The sequence below is a fragment of the Euprymna scolopes genome, chromosome 29 (genome assembly GCF_053919585.1).
Source record: "Euprymna scolopes isolate OS-2025 chromosome 29, ASM5391958v1, whole genome shotgun sequence".
NCBI classification, from domain to species: domain Eukaryota; kingdom Metazoa; phylum Mollusca; class Cephalopoda; order Sepiida; family Sepiolidae; genus Euprymna; species Euprymna scolopes.
Genome location: NC_136510.1, coordinates 56,247,229 through 56,267,771, shown reverse-complemented (window position 1 = coordinate 56,267,771; position 20,543 = coordinate 56,247,229). Strand labels below are relative to the sequence as shown.

At 31.8% G+C, this 20,543-nt stretch overlaps 1 long non-coding RNA gene across 1 annotated transcript in view; it reads left to right on the top strand.

Moving 5' to 3' along the window:
• Positions 1 to 14,706, top strand: part of LOC145252407 (uncharacterized) — a 52,297-nt gene extending 37,591 nt beyond the window's left edge. The window contains exon 3 of the long non-coding RNA XR_013863592.1: positions 14,305 to 14,706. This is a non-coding gene — a long non-coding RNA (uncharacterized LOC145252407). The remainder of the gene's footprint in view (positions 1 to 14,304) is intronic.
• Positions 14,707 to 20,543: the final 5,837 nt, after the last annotated feature.

Sequence of the window (20,543 nt, the reverse complement as noted above, 5' to 3'; positions counted from 1 at the left end):
TGATAGGCTCATAAGAGTAGTGGTTGATGGGCAGAAATCAGAAGCCCGCAGTATTAATGTTGAAGTCCCTCAGGGGTCCATCCTAGGCCCAACTCTCTTCCTGAACTACATCAATGATCTCCCAAAACATATACTTAAATCATTCGTTGACATCTATGCTGATGACACGACCATCTATGGCAACACATCAAAGGCCGTAAATGAAAAAGTTCTCTCTGGTTCACTCTCCTCTAATCTTATAGTACAGCAGGGGAAGAGATGGCTGGTTACTTTTAATGCATCTAAAACTAATCTTCTATCTTTAAATAATCAATGTTCTGATCCCCATCTGGCATCAATTGAAATGGATAGCTCTCGTCTTGACAAGCTTCTGGGTTTGACCTTTACTCCTGACCTGAAATGGAGCACGTACATCACATCTGTTGTCAAGGTCGCTGGGAAAATGATGGGATCCTTCTACCGCTCCAGTAGATATCTCACTGCTGATGCAATTCTCTATCTCTATAAAAGCCAAGTACGTCCAAAGATGGAGTACTGTTGCCACATTTGGGCAGGAGCTGCTAAAAATAGTCTATCCTGCCTCGACAGAGTACAAAATAGACTTCGTGGCGAAGTGGGGGATGCTCTTTACTCTTCCCTGCAACCTCTCTCCGACGGAGAGACGTTGCGAGCCTGTCTTTGTTTTATCGTTATTTCCATGGCAAGTGCTCGTTTGAGCTCCAATCTCTGGTCCTCACTCGCTAATCTTTCACGAAAAACACACGTCTAGCTGAAACCACTGTCAGTAATTTTCCCTATTCGTTATCTGTGCCTAAAGCAAAGCTTCTTTCTTAGAAGTGCAGGCCTGTGGAACTCTCTTCCGTTTGCCTGTTTTTGATTTTGATTAATGCAAATTTCGTATTTATTATCTTATATTGGACGCAATATATAGTAAAAATATATAGTAAAAATATATAGTAAAAATATATAGTAAAAAGTTTTTAAAAAATGACTCGTGCGCCACCACCGAGAATTGATACCAAAAGGTTTTTGATATAAATATCAATACACAAAAACACAAATTCATAGCATTATGGATTATTTTTATTTGCAATGTTCTTGTCTGTCTGCCCTGGATTTGATTTCTACATTTAACAGATTTTAGAGTTTGTTATCATCCTGTTGCGGCACTTCAACTAGAAAAGTAGGGCTTCGAAGGCCAGTTTACTAAATAAGAGGTTTCCTTTCCAATATAAATACACATTTTTCTAGTAAGTAAATCTGTATATTTGTAAAATGCAAGATTTTTATGGTGTACGAATTCATTATTTACAGCTATATTATACATGAAATATATCTCTATTTTGCAGGTGAATACTAAATGGTCCAGTTAACACATCGAAGGCACATTTAAATCGCTTTTAGAAATAGTTATCCCGTATTTGTTGTAGTACGTCAATTGATATATATATATATATATATATATATATATATATATATATATATATATATATATATATATATAGTGTATTTAGGCAGCATGTTTTCATTCAGAAAATTATTGTTAAATAGCACGAAGTGTTTTTAGTTAATGAGCTTTTTGAAATTTTTCAATTTTTCGAATTGTCGTTCTTATTTCTCGGTCGAATTTGTGTAAGAAAGTTCCATCGTCGTCTTCGTCAATCTGTTTTTGTCTTTTGTTTTTTTTTTGCAAGTACTTTCAACTGAGTTTCATCAGTCGTCCTCAGGCTGTTTTTGATTACCGTTTTGTTTAAAATCTGGATGCTTTTATATACTTCAGTTAAAATTACATTTTCATTTTTTGAACTAGTGGAGCGTCGCGTGTGTAACATTTTTAACGTTTTTAACGCGTTAAGAACGTGGCTAAAATGAATGTACAATTGTTTAAAGGTGTGATTTACAAAATAGTATAGAAATTACAGGTTTTTTGAAAAATAATTCATAACTTTATATTAGAACACACACACACATATATATATACATATGTAACTGTATGTGCGTACACACACACACACACACACACACACACACACACACACACACACACATATATATATATATATATATATATATATATATTCGATGGCTACATACCCAAGCACTTTAAAATGTTACTACCGTTTTTAAAATTTACATTGTTAATTTTTAGCTGTTTAGTTCATATATACAGAGCTTCCAGCATTTTAGCCTTTTAATGTTTGAATACATATGGATAATTTTTGTGTTTTCTAACTAATTTTTTTTTAGTGGGAATGTAGGCAGCCATGTTGTTTAGGTGCTGGCAAATCGTAATGTAGCGTGTATCTGAAAGGTGTAGGGTTAATCGTCTGGACAATGTGTTGGTCGTGTGTCCAATGTAGCTAATGGTATTTCTGTTGTTTGAGATGCTTTCTCTCCAGGGATATTTGAATTGGTTTCGTCGACTGATTTTGCTGTCCGGGAAATGTTGTTTTTAATTATAAGGTTAGCAGGTGTTAATTGCTTGTAGTAGATGATAAATCCGATCGTATTATTATTGACTGGAGATATATATCGATGTATTATATTCCTTTGTAACCTTTTCATCTTATTTACAGTTGCGATATAATATATTGATGAGGTAGGAATTGTTAACCTGGTTATTAGTTTTGTCTAGATTTCTTATTGTTAGTTAAATTTACTTATCTACTAAGACATTGGGAAATGTGTCATTAATAATCAAGACCTGTTTGATATTCTTTAATTCACTGTAGAATAGTTTTTTATTTGACGAGATTAATAAGGCTTTTTATAATTGCGGTCTTGTATCGATAGCGACACTCACTTTTTAAGTTTAAGATACATGAAGTGGTTGCAATAGTCTTTTATTCGGGAAAGTAATGAATTCATCTTTGCTGGAGTCTATGAACGTCAAGAAATGAAATACTATAGTCTGAATTTAAATCATAATTGAAAGCAAATATAGAGTTTGTTTGAAAATAATCCTTTAGTTTCCCCATTTCGTTATTATTGTCAGTAAAAGTAAGAATATCATCGACGTACGTAACGTAAATAGACTTTTTTAATAGTATTAAATATTTTTTTCTCTAGGTTTGACTCATAAAAGTTGCTAAAGGTACTTTGCCAATACGGACTCTATTAAATCAGATGAAAATGAGATGACTAAGGAATATAATACATCGAGAAATAATTCCAATTATATGATTACCCCAATTATATGATTAACCCAATTATATGATTACCCAATTATATGATTAACCCAATTATATGATTAACCCAATTATATGATTACTCAATTATATGATTACTCCAATTATATGATTAACCCAATTATATGATTAACCCAATTATATGATTACCCAATTATATGATTAACCCAATTATATGATTAACCCAATTATATGATTAACCCAATTATATGATTACCCAATTATATGATTAACCCAATTATATGATTAACCCAATTATATGATTACTTAATTATATGATTACCCCAATTATATGATTAACCCAATTATATGATTAACTCAATTATATGATTACCCAATTATATGATTAACCCAATTATATGATTACCCCAATTATATGATTACCCAATTATATGATTAACCCAATTATATGATTAACCCAATTATATGATTACCCCAATTATATGATTACTCAACTATATGATTACCCCAATTATATGATTAACCCAATTATATGATTAACCCAATTATATGATTACCCCAATTATATGATTACCCAATTATATGATTAACCCAATTATATGATTAACTCAATTATATGATTAACCCAATTATATGATTAACCCAATTATATGATTACCCAATTATATTATTAACCCAATTATATGATTAACTCAATTATATGATTAACCCAATTATATGATTAACCCAATTATATGATTACCCAATTATATGATTAACCAATTATATGATTAACCCAATTATATTATTAACCCAATTATAACAAGATCAGATTTATCATCTACTATAAGAAATTAACAACTGCTAACCTTATAATTAAAAACATCACTTCCTAGACAGCAAAATCATTCGATGAAACCAATGTAGTCTACTAATTCAAATGCATATATTTAGACATAAACACGAAATCTCATTTTTTGGCGCAAATTATCTAATAATTTACATATCTTGCATGCACATTTGTCAACGGATCTTTTGTGCTCATGCATTTAATAGTATTTGCGTGTTCAATTTCTTTTTTTACGTTATTTTTATTTCTTAGATTGTGAAACTAAAGAATAGTTAGAAAGCGCACTCCCCTATAATACATAAGTACCCCTTCTCTTTTTTACAAGGTTGTCACCATTTATCAAGGCGCGGAAGCCACTCGGGGATAAGGCTTATTGCGTGTACAGTAATCAATGGGATAGTGTTGCAGTAATCGTTAGTATTGGAGATTTGATAAAGTGTCTTACTTAAGGGGGCGGTTTATCAGGAATTTGTTTATGTTGGACTTGAAGAAATCCAGGTTTTAATCAGGTGAGAAACAGGCAAACGGAAGAGAGTTCCACAGGCGTGTAGTTCTGACAAAGAAGCTTTGTTCATGGAATCTTTGTTCATGGGCAATCTTTACAATTATTAGGCTTACATCTACACAATGACTGTTTTCACATGTTCTAGAGTCAGAAAACCTGAACATTTCTATATTTGTTCGGAAAATCGAACAATAAAAAGAATTGTGTATCAACAAGTACTTGGAAATTAAACATACAAGAAACATGCATTTCCTCTTTCTTTTTGGATTTTTTCGATTCCAGAAATTGAGCCACAGCAACGCCTGGCAGGGTACAGCTGGTATATATATATATATATATATATATATATATATATATATATATATATATATATATATATATATATATATATATATATATATATATATTGCTGGGTACAAAATTTTATTATGGCTGTATAAAGACTAAATTTAAACGTGTTCGAAAACATTTTTTATTTAAGATTGTGAAATTAAAAAATAAAAATGAATGTGTCAGCTGACCGGTTTCAAAGCTCGCTCAACAGAGCTAAAATCGAGCTTAATTACGTTGTAAAAAGAAAAGGAGGGAACAATGAATCGGAGATGAAAAAGTAGGGGGGAATATATGTATAAAGAAAAAAAAGGGGGAATTAATCATTAAATATAAACTAGATTAAACCCTAAGAGATTCTCTTTTTGTTTGCATAGAGAAGGTCTCAGAGTCTTAATATATATAGTTTCTAGAATTTTAAGGTGATAAAGAGAGTTCGACTTTTAAGGTGATAAAGAGAGTTCGAATTTTAAGGTGATAAAGAACGTTCGATGGAAAAAAAGTCAGCACTAAAATTCAAAGCACAAATACGATTATTTATAAGGTGATCTCCTATAGATGAGCCATGGGTATTGTTCAAAACGTCCGAAGGTAGGTAGTTTCCATTTCGAATTTTTGATGGAACATGTTGTTTTACCCTATTATCTAATCTTTGAGACGTCCGCCCGACGTAGCGCACACCGCAGCTACATTTAAATAAATAATAATAGAATTGTTATCGTGAAGGGGGGAGACCGTCTTTACAAATTGAAGACAAAATGGGTTTACAAGAAAAAACAACCCGGGTATTTGATGCAAAGTAAAATTGTTGTACGACAGAAGAAATTTGCTTGGAAAATCTTTCACTAATATTACCTAGACAAGGTAGGCGTAGGTAGATAGGGCATTTGTCGACAGATGCCTGTTTAATTTTATTGATTCTTCTTCTTCTTCTAATTATTATTATTATTATTATTATTATTATTATTATTATTATTATTATTATTATTATATTACCAAACTAGTATTCACAAACAAACCGAACAATTTCAAGAAAAACTTACCCTCCGATATCAAGAGATTTCAAAGAAATAGCAAAGAACTAGTATTCTTTAACAAAACCAAAACATTTCGCAGTATATAAAAAAATTAAAACACTATTAACCATAAACCTCATACCTGACAAATACCAATTAACAAAAAAAAGAAATTACAGATCTATAAACCAAGAAGTCACAGAAGTAGCTATAAAATTGGGCATCGAATACAGATCCTCTATACATGAGAGGAGGAGAAATGCATCTGTAACTGAAAAAAAATAAAGAGAATTTCTCAAACAAGCAAACGTGCAGACTAATTAACAATGCAAAATAGGTTTGGCCTGTAAGACAATTATTAGATAAGTAGTCAAAACAATAAGAAGCAAGTCTAATCTACACATATGGGGAAAACACTAAATTAGTACTAAACTGATTCCACTAGATAACAGAGCCACATAGATGCAGATTCACCAAACTGGATATCATGGATTTTTATCACTAAATTAAAAAAGAAAACTAGAAAAGCATTGCAATTTGTATTGGCATGAGAAAAAACGTGATTTACATAAAAAAAAATAATTCAGGTCTTTGAAAAAAAAACCGGAATAAAAAAAAACCGGAATAAAAAAAACCCCTGAGAACTCATATGATTTAGCAACTGTAATTGACTGTGATTTACTCGATATTTTTTTCCTGGAGACTCTAAAAAATACAGTCTCTGAACATTTCTTTTACTTTATGGCATCGACTGCTGTTGCCTTTAAAACGACTGCATTAAACCATCATAAAATAGCAAGAAGTCAAAAAACTTCTATCACTATAAACATCATGGGGAAAAGAATATCTATAAATCATAGGAAAAAAACTAATATAACTATTAACATCAATGGGGAAAGAATATCTATAAATCATAAGAAAAAAACGAGTATCACTATAACCACCAATGGGGTAAGAATATCTATAAATCGTAGAAAAAAAATAAGTATTACTATTAACATCAACGGGGAAAGAATATCTATAAATCGTATGAAAAAACTAGTATCACTATTCACATTAATGGGGACAGAATATATATATACATCGTAGGAAAAAAACTAGTATCACTATTAACATCAATGGGGAAAGAATATCTATATATCGTAGGAAAAAATAGTATCACTGTTCTCATCAATGGGGAAAGAATATCTATAAATCGTAGGAAAAACTAGTATCACTATTCACATTAATGGGGACAGAATATCTATAAATCGTTGGGAAAAAACTATTATCACTATAAACATAAATGGGGGAAGAATATCTATAAATCGTAGGAAAAACTAGTATCACTATTCACATTAATGGGGACAGAATATCTATAAATCGTAGGAAAAAAAACTATTATCACTATAAACATAAATGGGGAAAGAATATCTATAAATCGTAGGAAAAAAACTAGTGTCACTATAAACATAAATGGGAAAGAATATCTATAAATCGTAGGAAAAAAACTATTTTCACTATAAATATAAATGGGAAAGAATATCTATAAATCGTAGGAAAAAAACTAGTGTCACTATTCACATAAATGGGAAAGAATATCTATAAATCGTAGGAAAAAAAAAACTAGTGTCACTATTAACATAAATGGGAAAGAATATCTATAAATCGTAGGAAAAAAACTATTATCACTATAAACATAAATGGGAAAGAATATCTATAAATCGTAGGAAAAAAACTATTATCACTATAAACATAAATGGGGAAAGAATATCTATAAATCGTAGGATAAAAACTAGTGTCACTATTAACATAAATGGGAAAGAATATCTATAAATCGTAGGAAAAAAACTAGTGTCACTATTAACATAAATGAGGACAGAATATCTATAAATCGTAGGAAAAAAAACTAGTATCACTATAAACATAAATGGGAAAGAATATCTATAAATCGTAGGAAAAAAACTAGTGTCACTATTAACATAAATGGGAAAGAATATCTATAAATCGTAGGAAAAAAACTAGTGTCACTATTAACATAAATGGGAAAGAATATCTATAAATCGTAGGAAAAAAACTAGTGTCACTATAAACATAAATGCGGAACGAATATCTATAAATCGTAGGAAAAAAACTATTATCACTATTAACATAAATGAGGACAGAATATCTATAAATCCTAGGAAAAAACTAGTATCACTATTCACATTAATGGGGACAGAATATCTATAAATCGTAGAAAAAAAAAGTATTACTATTAACATCAACGGGGAAAGAATATCTATGAATCGTAGGAAAAAAAACTATTATCACTATTAACATAAATGGGAAAGAATATCTATAAATCGTAGGAAAAAAAACTAGTATCACTATTCACATTAATGGGGACAGAATATCTATAAATCGTAGGAAAAAAACTAGTATCACTATTAATATAAATGGGGACAGAATACCTATAAATCGTAGGAAAAAAAACTAGTATCACTATTAACATAAATGGGGAAAGAATATCTATAAATCGTAGGAAAAAAAACTAGTGTCACTAGTAACATAAATGGGGAAAGCATATCTATAAATCGTAGGAAAAAAACTAGTATCACTATTAACATAAATGGGGAAAGAATATCTATAAATCGTAGGAAAAAAACTAGTATCACTATTAACATAAATGGGAAAGAATATCTATAAATCGTAGGAAAAAAACTAGTATCACTATTCACATTAATGGGGACAGAATATCTATAAATCGTAGGAAAAAAAACTAGTATCACTATTAACATAAATGGGAAAGAATATCTATAAATCGTAGGAAAAAAACTAGTATCACTATTCACATTAATGGGAACAGAATATCTATAAATCGTAGGGAAAAACTAGTATCACTATAAACATAAATGCGGAACGAATATCTATAAATCGTAGGAAAAAAACTAGTATCACTATTAACATAAATGGGGACAGAATATCTATAAATCGTAGGAAAAAAACTAGTATTACTATTCACATTAATGGGGACAGAATATCTATAAATCGTAGGAAAAAAAACTAGTATCACTATTAACATAAATGGGAAAGAATATCTATAAATCGTAGGAAAAAAACTAGTATCACTATTAACATTAATGGGGGAAAGAATATCTATAAATCGTAGGAAAAAAACTAGTATCACTATTCACATTAATGGGGACAGAATATCTATAAATCGTAGGAAAAACACTAGTATCACTATTAACATAAATGGGGAAAGAATATCTATAAATCGTAGGAAAAAAAAACTAGTATCACTATTAACATAAATGAGGAAAGAATATCTATAAATCGTAGGAAAAAAAAAACTAGTATCACTATTAACATAAATGGGAAAGAATATCTATAAATCGTAGTAAAAAATAGTATCACTATTAACATAAATGGGGAAAGAATATCTATAAATCGTAGGAAAAAAACTAGTATCACTATTAACATAAATGGGGAAAGAATATCTATAAATCGTATGAAAAACTAGTATCACTATTCACATTAATGGGGACAGAATATCTATAAATCGTAGGAAAAAAACTAGTATCACTATTAACATAAATGGGGAAAGAGTATCTATAAATCGTAGGAAAAAAACTAGTGTCACTAGTAACATAAATGGGGAAAGAATATCTATAAATCGTAGGAAAAAAACTAGTATCACTATTAACATAAATGGGGAAAGAGTATCTATAAATCGTAGGAAAAAATCTAGTGTCACTAGTAACATAAATGAGGAAAGAATATCTATAAATCGTAGGTAAAAAAAACACCGTCGCTAGAAATATAAACGAAGAAGAATCATGATATCGTCGTGTAATCGAGGAACTAAAACTAAATATCTTGGCGAATATAGGCATTTTTTTTCCTAAAACACTTAAATGAAATAACTCTAGTATATGGGAAAGTCTTTTCTACTCACACAGAGAGGGGGGTCCTCATCGTTACACTGAAGACGTTAAAATTATTAAGTTTATTTTTATAGTAAACCTTGTGTATTATGTGGAATCAGCTGTCTGAATATACCTTACCGCATTATTTTTTATTTACCAAATGCTGCCCGATTGATGACTCGTGAATCGCTGAGTGCCCGAATGTTTTCTGTATACGTCCAAATGTATTCCTTAAGCACACACATGCGTTCGTTAATATCCAAGGTGCCTTAAATAAGTGTCGAGACAATTTTTATATGGGTACTTTTATCGATAGCACCACGTAAAAGTCCCTTTTGAAATTATCTCCTTCGGCTGGAAATTTTGTACCGTTCTAACAACTTCTGGAAGTCCTGTTGTGTAAAAGTGTCAATAACCCTCTTTCATTTTCTCAGTTGTTTCATGACAGCAGCCTCTAAAGTTTTCCTTGAGCTTAGGAAAATAACCAAAAGTCTCAGGGTGCAAGGTTTTGACTACAGGGAGGGTGAACAACTGTCTTGATGCTAATCTTGATCAAATAGTCTGATATTCTTCGATCACTCTTAGGACAAACTCTGCGCATACCTTCCGCATCTTCAGTTCCTCACGAATGATTTTGTGTACAGTTTCCACACTGACATTAAACTGAGGACCGTCGTGTGTCTCTAAATACACACGACGGTCCTCATCCATGTAATTCTTTATTTAACCAATCAACTTTGTTCTTACTTCCTCCCATACCTCTCATTATCACTCACAGACTCCCTGCCTTCCTTGAATCTCTTATGACACTCAAAAACTGATGTTCCATCCATACAAGATGATTCAAATTCCGTCTGAAGCATTTCGTACGTTTCTGTGGCATTTTTCAAGTTTAAAACATATTGCATATCCTTCATCTAAAGTGTCCTCGCGTTCAGGTTGCAGTTTTGAAATTCACCATCTATGACAATCAGGCGTTAGTAAAATATATTCTAATTCTTGCTGTAACTGATTATTTGAATCTGAAATCATAAAAAATAGTCAGTTATCTCATAACATGTATAGCAATAGCATACTGAATTTTCAAGCGTGTATGACAAATTTAAATGCCTGTACGAAAAGTTGGAAACTTATTGAAGATATCTTATATTTCTTTCAAACATCTGTGACTTCCAAAAAAATGAAGGGATATGTTGTGCAACAGCGATGAAGAGTTTGACCCATATAGTCAGCTTCACACCGACATTTACATTTATAGATTACTAAACTTTTATCTAGTGTGAGAAGAACATCTTTCTGAAAGTCTGAGAAAACATACTTTCTACTAAATATCACACGGAGTTGTACAGCATAATAGTAACGAGGCACAACGGATCTAATTCTCCGAGAAAGAGATAGAGCCAATGAAGGAGAGCTTCAAGAAGGCTAGACACGTGGATGGACGTCAGAAAATGTTAGCATTGGATTTCGCAAGGTTTTATTAATATACTTGGAAATAATGCCCTCGGGAAAATCATTACAAATTAGATCAATAATCTTTCTTACTGCTAATTTTCTGGTCGTGCATGAGAGTCTCCCAGTGTTTGGCCTTGTTTCCTGGCTAGAGCAATAAACACCGTCTCTCACTTCATTCCCTTTTCCTAAAACTGGGCATCTTATTTTCCGTGTATGCTTAGGCGACTGAACTAGACCACTCTTGTCTGACGAGTGTAAGGGTACCTGTGTGACAGTTTTTCTGGTTGCTGTCTTCCAACTGACAGTACATGGGCCTAACTTTATGGTAGCGCTTTGAACGGTTGAGGCCCATATTCCTGTGGACAAGGAGTCGGTTGATAGTCTACTTGTGTTGCATGTGGGGGAGGTTTATGCACATTCTCTTTGTCCAACACCCCAAACCCTGAAACTTAAACTATTAAATGAAATGACAGCTCAATCAAACAAAAACGATCAAATCAGACGCACCCTCTAACAGCACTGCCTCTTTCCTTCAGGATCGCATTCACAAATATCTGTGGACTTAGAACTAACCTAGACGATGTAGAATAATTTCTCCTCGCAAACCCGCCATATACCTTAGCGCTAAGTGAAACTAACTTACATTCCTGTATCCCTTCTGACCACTTTAACATTTCTGGTTATATCCTACTTTGCTGTAAGGACTCTGAAAGACACATGCACGGCTTTTCAGTCTATGTTCGCCCCCCCCTTGACTGTATGGGTATATTTGCTGATGACACGACGCCATTTAACAGAAATGACCGGAAAACTAATGAACACATACCAAAGGAAATGGCTGAGACTTTAGAGGAAGACCTCCAATCTGTAGCGGAATAGGAACATAAATAGATGGTAACATTTACTGCTGCCAAGACTTCTTTATTTAATAATTACAAGAAACCTTCTCAACCATCGAGAGCCATGGCTTATGATACATTGCTTGAAAGATCTTCGTTCAAACTTCTCGGCTTAACGTTTACAGGAAACACGAATTTGAACAGATACATTGATGGCATTGCTAGATTGATAGAGTTTGAAAATATGAAGACAGACAGACAGACAGACAGCCAGACGGATATAGTGAGTTTTATAAATTATATATATAAAGAGAGAGAGAGAGAAAGAGAGAAAAAGAGAGAGGGAGAGAGAAAGAGAAGAGCGTAAGAAAGAGAGAGGTAAGGAAAGCATTAGAGACTGACTTAAAAGAGGATTGCTCCGCTATGATCAGGAGAGTATTATAATGGTTGCCCAATGCTTTTAAAAAGATCATTGATCTCAACAATGACACGTCTGGTTCTGCCGTAAAGACGTAGAGAGTATGAGCCAGCTGATACCCAGCTGTAAGGTTCTGCTGTGGGACGGCTAATATACGACGCGACACAATGGAGTGTATAAATATCTCCATTGGACGATTGAATACAGCAGTAAATATACGGAAAAGAACAGTTGGGAATAAGTCGTACGCCATCCACTATGACTGAAATTTCTACAGCTTGAAGACAGAGTAATACAATCTGACAAAGTAATATTGGATAAGAAGGAGAAAGAAGCAACCTTAGTGGAAGTTAATGTCCTCAATAATTTTGGATTAAACAGATCTGAAACAATAACGAAATACCAAGGTCTTATGTATGACATGAAACGATAACGAAATACCAAGGTCTTACGTATGACATGAAACAATAACGAAATACCAAGGTCTTATGTATGACATGAAAAGATAACAAAATACCAAGGTCTTACGTATGACATGAAACGATAACGAAATACCAAGGTCTTATGTATGACATGAAACGATAACAAGATACCAAGGTCTTATGTATGACATGAAACGATAACGAAATACCAAGGTCTTATGTATTACATGAAACGATAACAAGATACCAAGGTCTTATGTATGACATGAAAAGATAACAAAATACCAAGGTCTTATGTATGACATGAAACGATAACAAGATACCAAGGTCTTATGTATGACATGAAACGATAACAAGATACCAAGGTCTTATGTATGACATGAAAAGATAACAAAATACCAAGGTCTTATGTATGACATGAAACGATAACAAGATACCAAGGTCTTATGTATGACATGAAACGATAACGAAATACCAAGGTCTTATGTATGACATGAAACGATAACAAGATACCAAGGTCTTATGTATGACATGAAAAGATAACAAAATACCAAGGTCTTATGTATGACATGAAAAGATAATGGAATGTTGGGAAGATTTCTATCATTCCAGTAATTATAGGAGCAATTGGACTCATGAAAAAGAATGTAAAAAATATACCTGGGAAATATACCCGGTGAACCAAGTGCAAGAGATATTCAAACAATTGCGCTTAATAGGATGGTCAGAATCTTAAAAAGATCTCTCAGAATATGAGTTAGCTGGCGAATGTTTGGCATCTGGTAGTATGCCCTATCCCGAAATTGAACAAAATAACAAGAAAAAATGTGCTTAGTTATGTTTTGTTCATCTTGATGCGTTTCCGTTTTCGAAACTAAACAATTGAGGTTAGAAAAAATAACCCCCCTCCCCCCCAAAAAAAACACTGTTCACGTTCAGAAAGTAAGCAGGTTGTTCTAATACAGCGATATTCTTTTCAGTCCAAAATTGCCAGATGCTTACAGTTTTGTCAACAATGTGTGTCATTTCTTGAAGAAGTTAAGAAGGTATAAGCAGAATTACATGTATATCCTCTCAATCTATCTTGTACGGTGATCACATAATCCGATAATTTCGCATTCGACTATAGCTCACACCCAGCCTCATTTCAGATATTGTAGACCGATTTCAAGTAATTCCTCTATCATAGTAATCATATGATAAAAAAAACCACACAACTGAAACGTTGCACAATTCACATGCGAGGTGTGTGACAATACATACAAATGAGAAGAGAAAACCATAGTCAGACTTAAAATCTTTCATTTTAGGGGCCTATTTTTCGCAAACGTGGGAAGCTTGTTAGTAAACTTGACTCCAAATTGGTGATGATTGATGAAGATGTCGTTTTTCTTTTTCAATTCTTTATTCGTTATATTTTTTTATTTTTTATATATTTTTTTTCTTGTCAGGTAACCTTGTGGGTGAGAAGTTTCGTGATTACAGACACGATTTACCAGAAATGGAGATCGATTTCGGAAAGAAAATGTTTATATGCGTCTGAGAGGATCATGAGAATGTGACCTCCTTCTCCCCCTCTTCCTCCTCATTTCTACTGTATACCTTCACTATTTTAAGAAAATTATGCTACGCTTCTAATTCATAAAAAGCCGAGAAAAGTAAATAGAGAATATATATATATATATATATATATATGTATATATATATATATATATATATATATATATATATATATGAAAAAAACGAATAGCGAATATATATATATACTTATATATATTATCTATTCACTTTATATATATATGTATATATATATATGAAGTGAATAAAGAATATATATATATATATATGAGAAAAGCGAGTATATATATATATGAAAAAAATGAATAGAGAATATATATATATATACTTATATATATTCTCTATTCACTTTATATATATATATATATATATATATATATATATATGTATGTATATATACAAAGTGAATAAAGAATATATATATATATGTATATATGAGAAAAGCGAGTATATATATATATATATATATATATATATATATATATATATATATATATATATATATATATATATTCTCTATTCACGTTTCTCGGTTTTTTATAAATTAGAAGCATAGCATAATCTTAAAATACAGAAGATATACTGTTTCGAAAAGCCAGGACATTAATTACTATCAACAGAACTACGCGACAACATAATTCATAAAAAGCTGAGAAAATTAAATAGAGAATATATATATATCTATATATTAAAAAAAATGTAAATTTGGTTTGTTAAAAGTGAATAAAACCATATTTCTACGTTACCAATTTATTTGAAATTTTCAGACAACCCATTTTTAGAGTCGCTGCATGTTTTTATGTCATGAAAATAAATTTACCTCGCGAATTATTAAAATATTAAATAAAATATAAATATTTTTCGAAGTCGTTTCTGCGAGACTTGTCCGGTTTTATTTCTGGTAACTTCCGTTTAAACTACTACAAGGTAAGTAAAAAAACAAAACAAAATAACTTACTCATGCAGAGAATGATCCGTGCTGAAATAATAACGGTATTATTTAAAAAGCCATTCTAAACATGAGGAAGGTAGGGTGTTTTGTACCTATTCTGTACTTTAACCTTACAATTGAATAAAAAATATCATAAAACTTTAATTAATCGTGGAAATACGATTTAAAAAAAAATAGCGCTGATCACTAGCACAAAAAAATAGCGCTGATCATTAGCACAAAAAAAAATAATCCCATATTTTAAAAATTTAAATTCATTTATGTACTTACCAATTTTATGTTGCCGTAACTAAACGATTATTTGTCACATTTACAAACATTTATTTATTTATTTATTTTGAAAAAAGTTTTACTTTTTATGAATATTAAAAGAAAAATGGGTAGTCATGCAGAGAGTGATCTATGCTGAAATAGTAACGTTATTATTTAAAAAGCCATTCTTAACATGGTGTTTTGTACATATTCTGTACTTTAACCTTGCAATTGAATAAAAAAACACGATTTAAAAAATAGCGCGGATCACTCTCTGCATTAGCACCGAAAAATGTTACTAAACATTTATTAATAATTTCTCACTTTTACAAACATTTGATTTTAAATTTCTTTTTAAATGACGATTTTATTGCTTTTTTTTTAAAAATATCCCCCCCCCCAAATGGTGTTTATTCCGAAATCCGTTGTTAACATGGAGAGGTTGAGGGTGTTTATTCTGAAAGCCGTTCTTTAACATTTGTGGAGGTGGACCTAATGTAAAAAAAAAAAAAAATAAATAAATAAAAAAAACAACTAAATCATTTACTGATAACTTCTCACTTTTATAAATATTTTTTAATTTACATGCGCGGATGAACAAATTGTTGAATAGTGCGAAAACAAAACGTTTTTGTAATAAACTTCGGGATAATTCTTTGGGTAAATATTTACATTTAGGTCCACCTCCACAATTTTCTTTTTTAAATGACGACTTTTATTGATAAATAAATTTACTTCTCCACAACTTTTATTGATAAATAAATCTACTTCTCTGCCACGGGCACTGAACCTCTCCCTTTTTTTTAAATAGTATTTTCAGGTGGGTATGATGACAACAAATATCAGTTAAATTTTGCAAATAATTCCCCCTATAAAAGTGGTGTTTATTCCGGAAGCTGTTCTTAAGATGAGGATGTGGGGGGGTGATTATAAAATGGTCCTAATCTAAAAAACAAAACAAAAAAAAACAAGTTTTTTATGCGCACATAAGCAACTACTTTTTTAAAAACTTTTTTTTTACTTTTTTATTTAAAAATTTGTAAATTTCAATGAATAGAATAATAAATCATTTATCATTAATATGTGATTTTGGTTTTGTGTTGAATGAAACTTTTTTTTTTCATTACAACAATAATGAACCAATTTAAATCTTCTGGCATGCGTTTAAGGTTTACGAAATTATCAATAAATCGTTTAGTTACTAAGCCAACGTCAGTAAATAAAAAAAAATGTTACGTGCGCATGCATTAGCCTTGACTAGGGGGGGGGCTAAGGGAGCGACCATTAAATAATTATGCTGGTCGCCATGGAACTCAACGCCCAAGGAGTACCTAAAGTGGCACTTATGCACTTATGTTATTGTGCTATTTTTTAAAATAGTATTTTCATGTTAAATTCAAATTTTACAATATGTTTTTCTTTTATTAATTTGTTAAGTGAAAGTACAGATAACCCGGTCGGTTTCTAACGTGAGGAAAATCTAGCCCCCCCAAAAGGGGTACTCTGGATAATAACAAAACATTAAAATTGCCTCAGTCTCGAAAGATTTATTCTCTACTGAACGAGGAAAAAAACGATGAAGTGTAGTTCACCTGTTTTTCTCCCCCTCTCTCTTCCTCTCTTAATATCTCTCTCTATCCATCTCTCCCTTTCCCTCTCTCAATCTATCTTTCTCTCTATATCACCCCCTCCATCTATCTTTGAGCCCCTTTCTCTCTCTAACTCCCTCTATCTCTCTCCTTTCCTCTGTCTCATCCCTCTCTGTTTCTAACTCTCCCCCTCTCTCTTTATCTATCAATCCCTTTATCTCTCTATCGCCTTCTCTTTCTCTATTTTCCTCTCACTTTCTCTTTTCTATCTAAGTACCTTCCTCTCTGTCTGTCCATCTCTAATCCCTCATTCTATTTTAGTCTCCTAAATTAATTACAGTGAATAAGGCATTGTCAAAATATGGATAAATCCTATTTTAGTCACCTAATTTACTGACTGTGAGAATAGAAGTTATTTGGAAATTACTGCTACCTTGAACAGCACCAGAAGTAACTGGTAAAACCTTTCTAATTAAATTGATTTTGACAGCCATTTGGTAACAAAATGACATAGCCTTAGCCCTTGCTGCATGAGGAATACCTGCGACCTTGCTGCCAAGTAGAAGAATTATTTATTCTACTTTAAAACATTCAATTTTTAAAACATCTCATGTTCAACATCTCCAAAACATCCAATAAAATATTGCAAAAATGCAAACTTATTGTTTAGGATGAATGCACAATGGTACGCAAAAAATCACTTGAGGCTCTTGGTCGATCCTTGCAAGATTTGCGTGGCAATGTCAGACCATTTGGGAATGCAGTAATATTGCTTGCAGGAGATTTCAGACAAATGTTACCTGTTATTCTTCAATCAACACCAGCAGATGAAATAAATGCTTGCCTCAAATACTCTACTTTTTTGTTCAATGTGAAGACATTAAACTTAACTCAAAATATGCATGTCCAGTTGCAGACTGTTCGATCTGCACAAAAACTTTTGCATCACTTGTGGGAAATTGGGTACGAAAAAGTGCCAGTTGATCAGAGTTAAGGGCAAAATTCTTTGAGCTTTAACTTCTGTAATTTCTGTGATTTTATTTCATCAAAAGAATAGTTAGTTTAAAAGGTTTTTGCAGATATTCAAATTATAAGAATTCCATTTGACTGAGTGAATGAGCTATTCTTGCAGGTCAATACAAAGATGCCCATGAACTTAACGCTATTATTCAATGTAAAATTCCAAGTGAGGTAGTCAAATACAAATCCATCGACACTGTTGTGAAAGCAGATAAAGTGGTTAATTATCCAACAGCTATATTTGCCAGGAATGCCACCGCATGTATTGCAACTAAAATTTGGTGTACTAATTATCATGTTGTTAAATGTAAACCAATCCAAGCTTTGCAATGGCACATAGCTTGCAGTAAAAAAAATTAACAAACAATATCATAGAAACAACAATCTTAACAGGACCTTTCACAAATGAATATATCTTCATTCCATGCATTCCTATGATTCCAGCGGATACATCATTACACTTAAGGAAATTGTACTTTCCAATTTTATTGTCATTTGCAATAACCATCAACAAAGCACAGGGAACAATCTTTACAATTGTGGGCCTTACAGTTACACACTGACTGTTTTTTCACATGGACAATTTATATTACGTATTCAAGAGTCACCACGCCGGAAAATCTCTATATCAGCTAAGAAAATGGAACAACAACAACTGTGTACCCATGCAAAATGGAAATTTAAACCTATAAGAAACATGCTTTTTCTCATTTTGGAACTTTTTCCATTGCGCCAATTTGAGCCACAGCAACGCGTGACAGGGTACAGCTAGTATATATATATATATATATATATATATATATATATATATGAAATATATATATGCATATATATGAAAAAATATATGTATATATATGAAAAAATGAATAGAGAATATATATATACTTATATATATTTTCTATTCACTTTATATGTATATCTATATCTATATATCTATAAAAGTGAACGTGTCTGTCTGTCTGTCTGTCTGTGTACATTTCCCTACGCAATAACTCTGTCAATTTTTAGTCTATAGACTCGAAATTTGAAATACCGGGTACTGAGATTAGGGAAAATTGATGTGACAGGTGTCAGCCAGAAATTTGACTATTAAGGGGTCAAATTTCAACGATTTGACCTTTAAGAACTCTACCAAACTCCTCCGACAATTTTGGGTCTAGACACTTGAAATTTTAGATATAGGTTCCTTGAACCTGGATCTAACTTAATAAAGTGATTTGAGCCCGAAACAATAAATTTTAAGGGGTCATAATAGGGGTCAAAGTTTTAAAAAATTAACCATTTCTTTTGTTTTTTTGCTTTTTTTGCACAGCATACACCTCCAAACACCCGAGCAACGCCGGGCACCCCTGCTAGTATATATATATAAAGTGAATAGAGAATATATATATGTATATATGAGAAAAGTGAGTATATATATATATATATATATATATATATATTATCTATTCACTTTTCTCAGTTTTTTATGAATTAGAAGCATAGCATAATCTTAAAATACAGAAGATATACTGTTTCGAAAAGCCAGGACATTAATTACTATCAACAGAACTACACGACAACACACAGCTCAATTAAAAACATCACCAAATCTATCAAAATTTTTAACACTCGTCCCACTTTTAAACTGGAAAACAAACATTCTCAATTAATCAAAAACAGTAAATGGAAAACCTTAGGACATCCAGACCTGATACATAACCTCACTTCCAACCCACTCTCTTACATTGAAACTGAAGCCCTAAGCTACGGCCTAAAATTTGCTACCGGCAGACATTGAAACATCACCACAAACACAACCCTAAAAAGCTATAGACACGATGACTCAGAAAAAAATGCACACACTACTTTCAGACGCAGATACATATGCCCCGACAAACTTAAAATCCATGCATAAAGATATTGAAACCTTCAATAACTCCCTAAAAAACTTATCAAAAACGATAAAAAATTAACAGCTTATATTGAGTAACATCCCATTTTCCCCGTATTGTATGCCTCCCTTAAACACATAAAGAAAACATTCCCATGCGACCCATAATATAAAAAAATGGCAGTGTCACACATAAGGTAGCACGAGCCATTGCCCACATCTTAACTCCATTAATTGGCAGCATTAGTAGTGCACATATTAAAAACTCTGGCGCCCTCCTAAATAAAATTAAAAAAAAAAAAACATTGACATACGTAACAAAACCACGCGCAGTTTATATATAGTTTCCCTGTATACTAATGTCCCAATTAAAAATGCTCAACTCTACTTCATAAACACCTAAACAAAATTAACATCGATCTACCT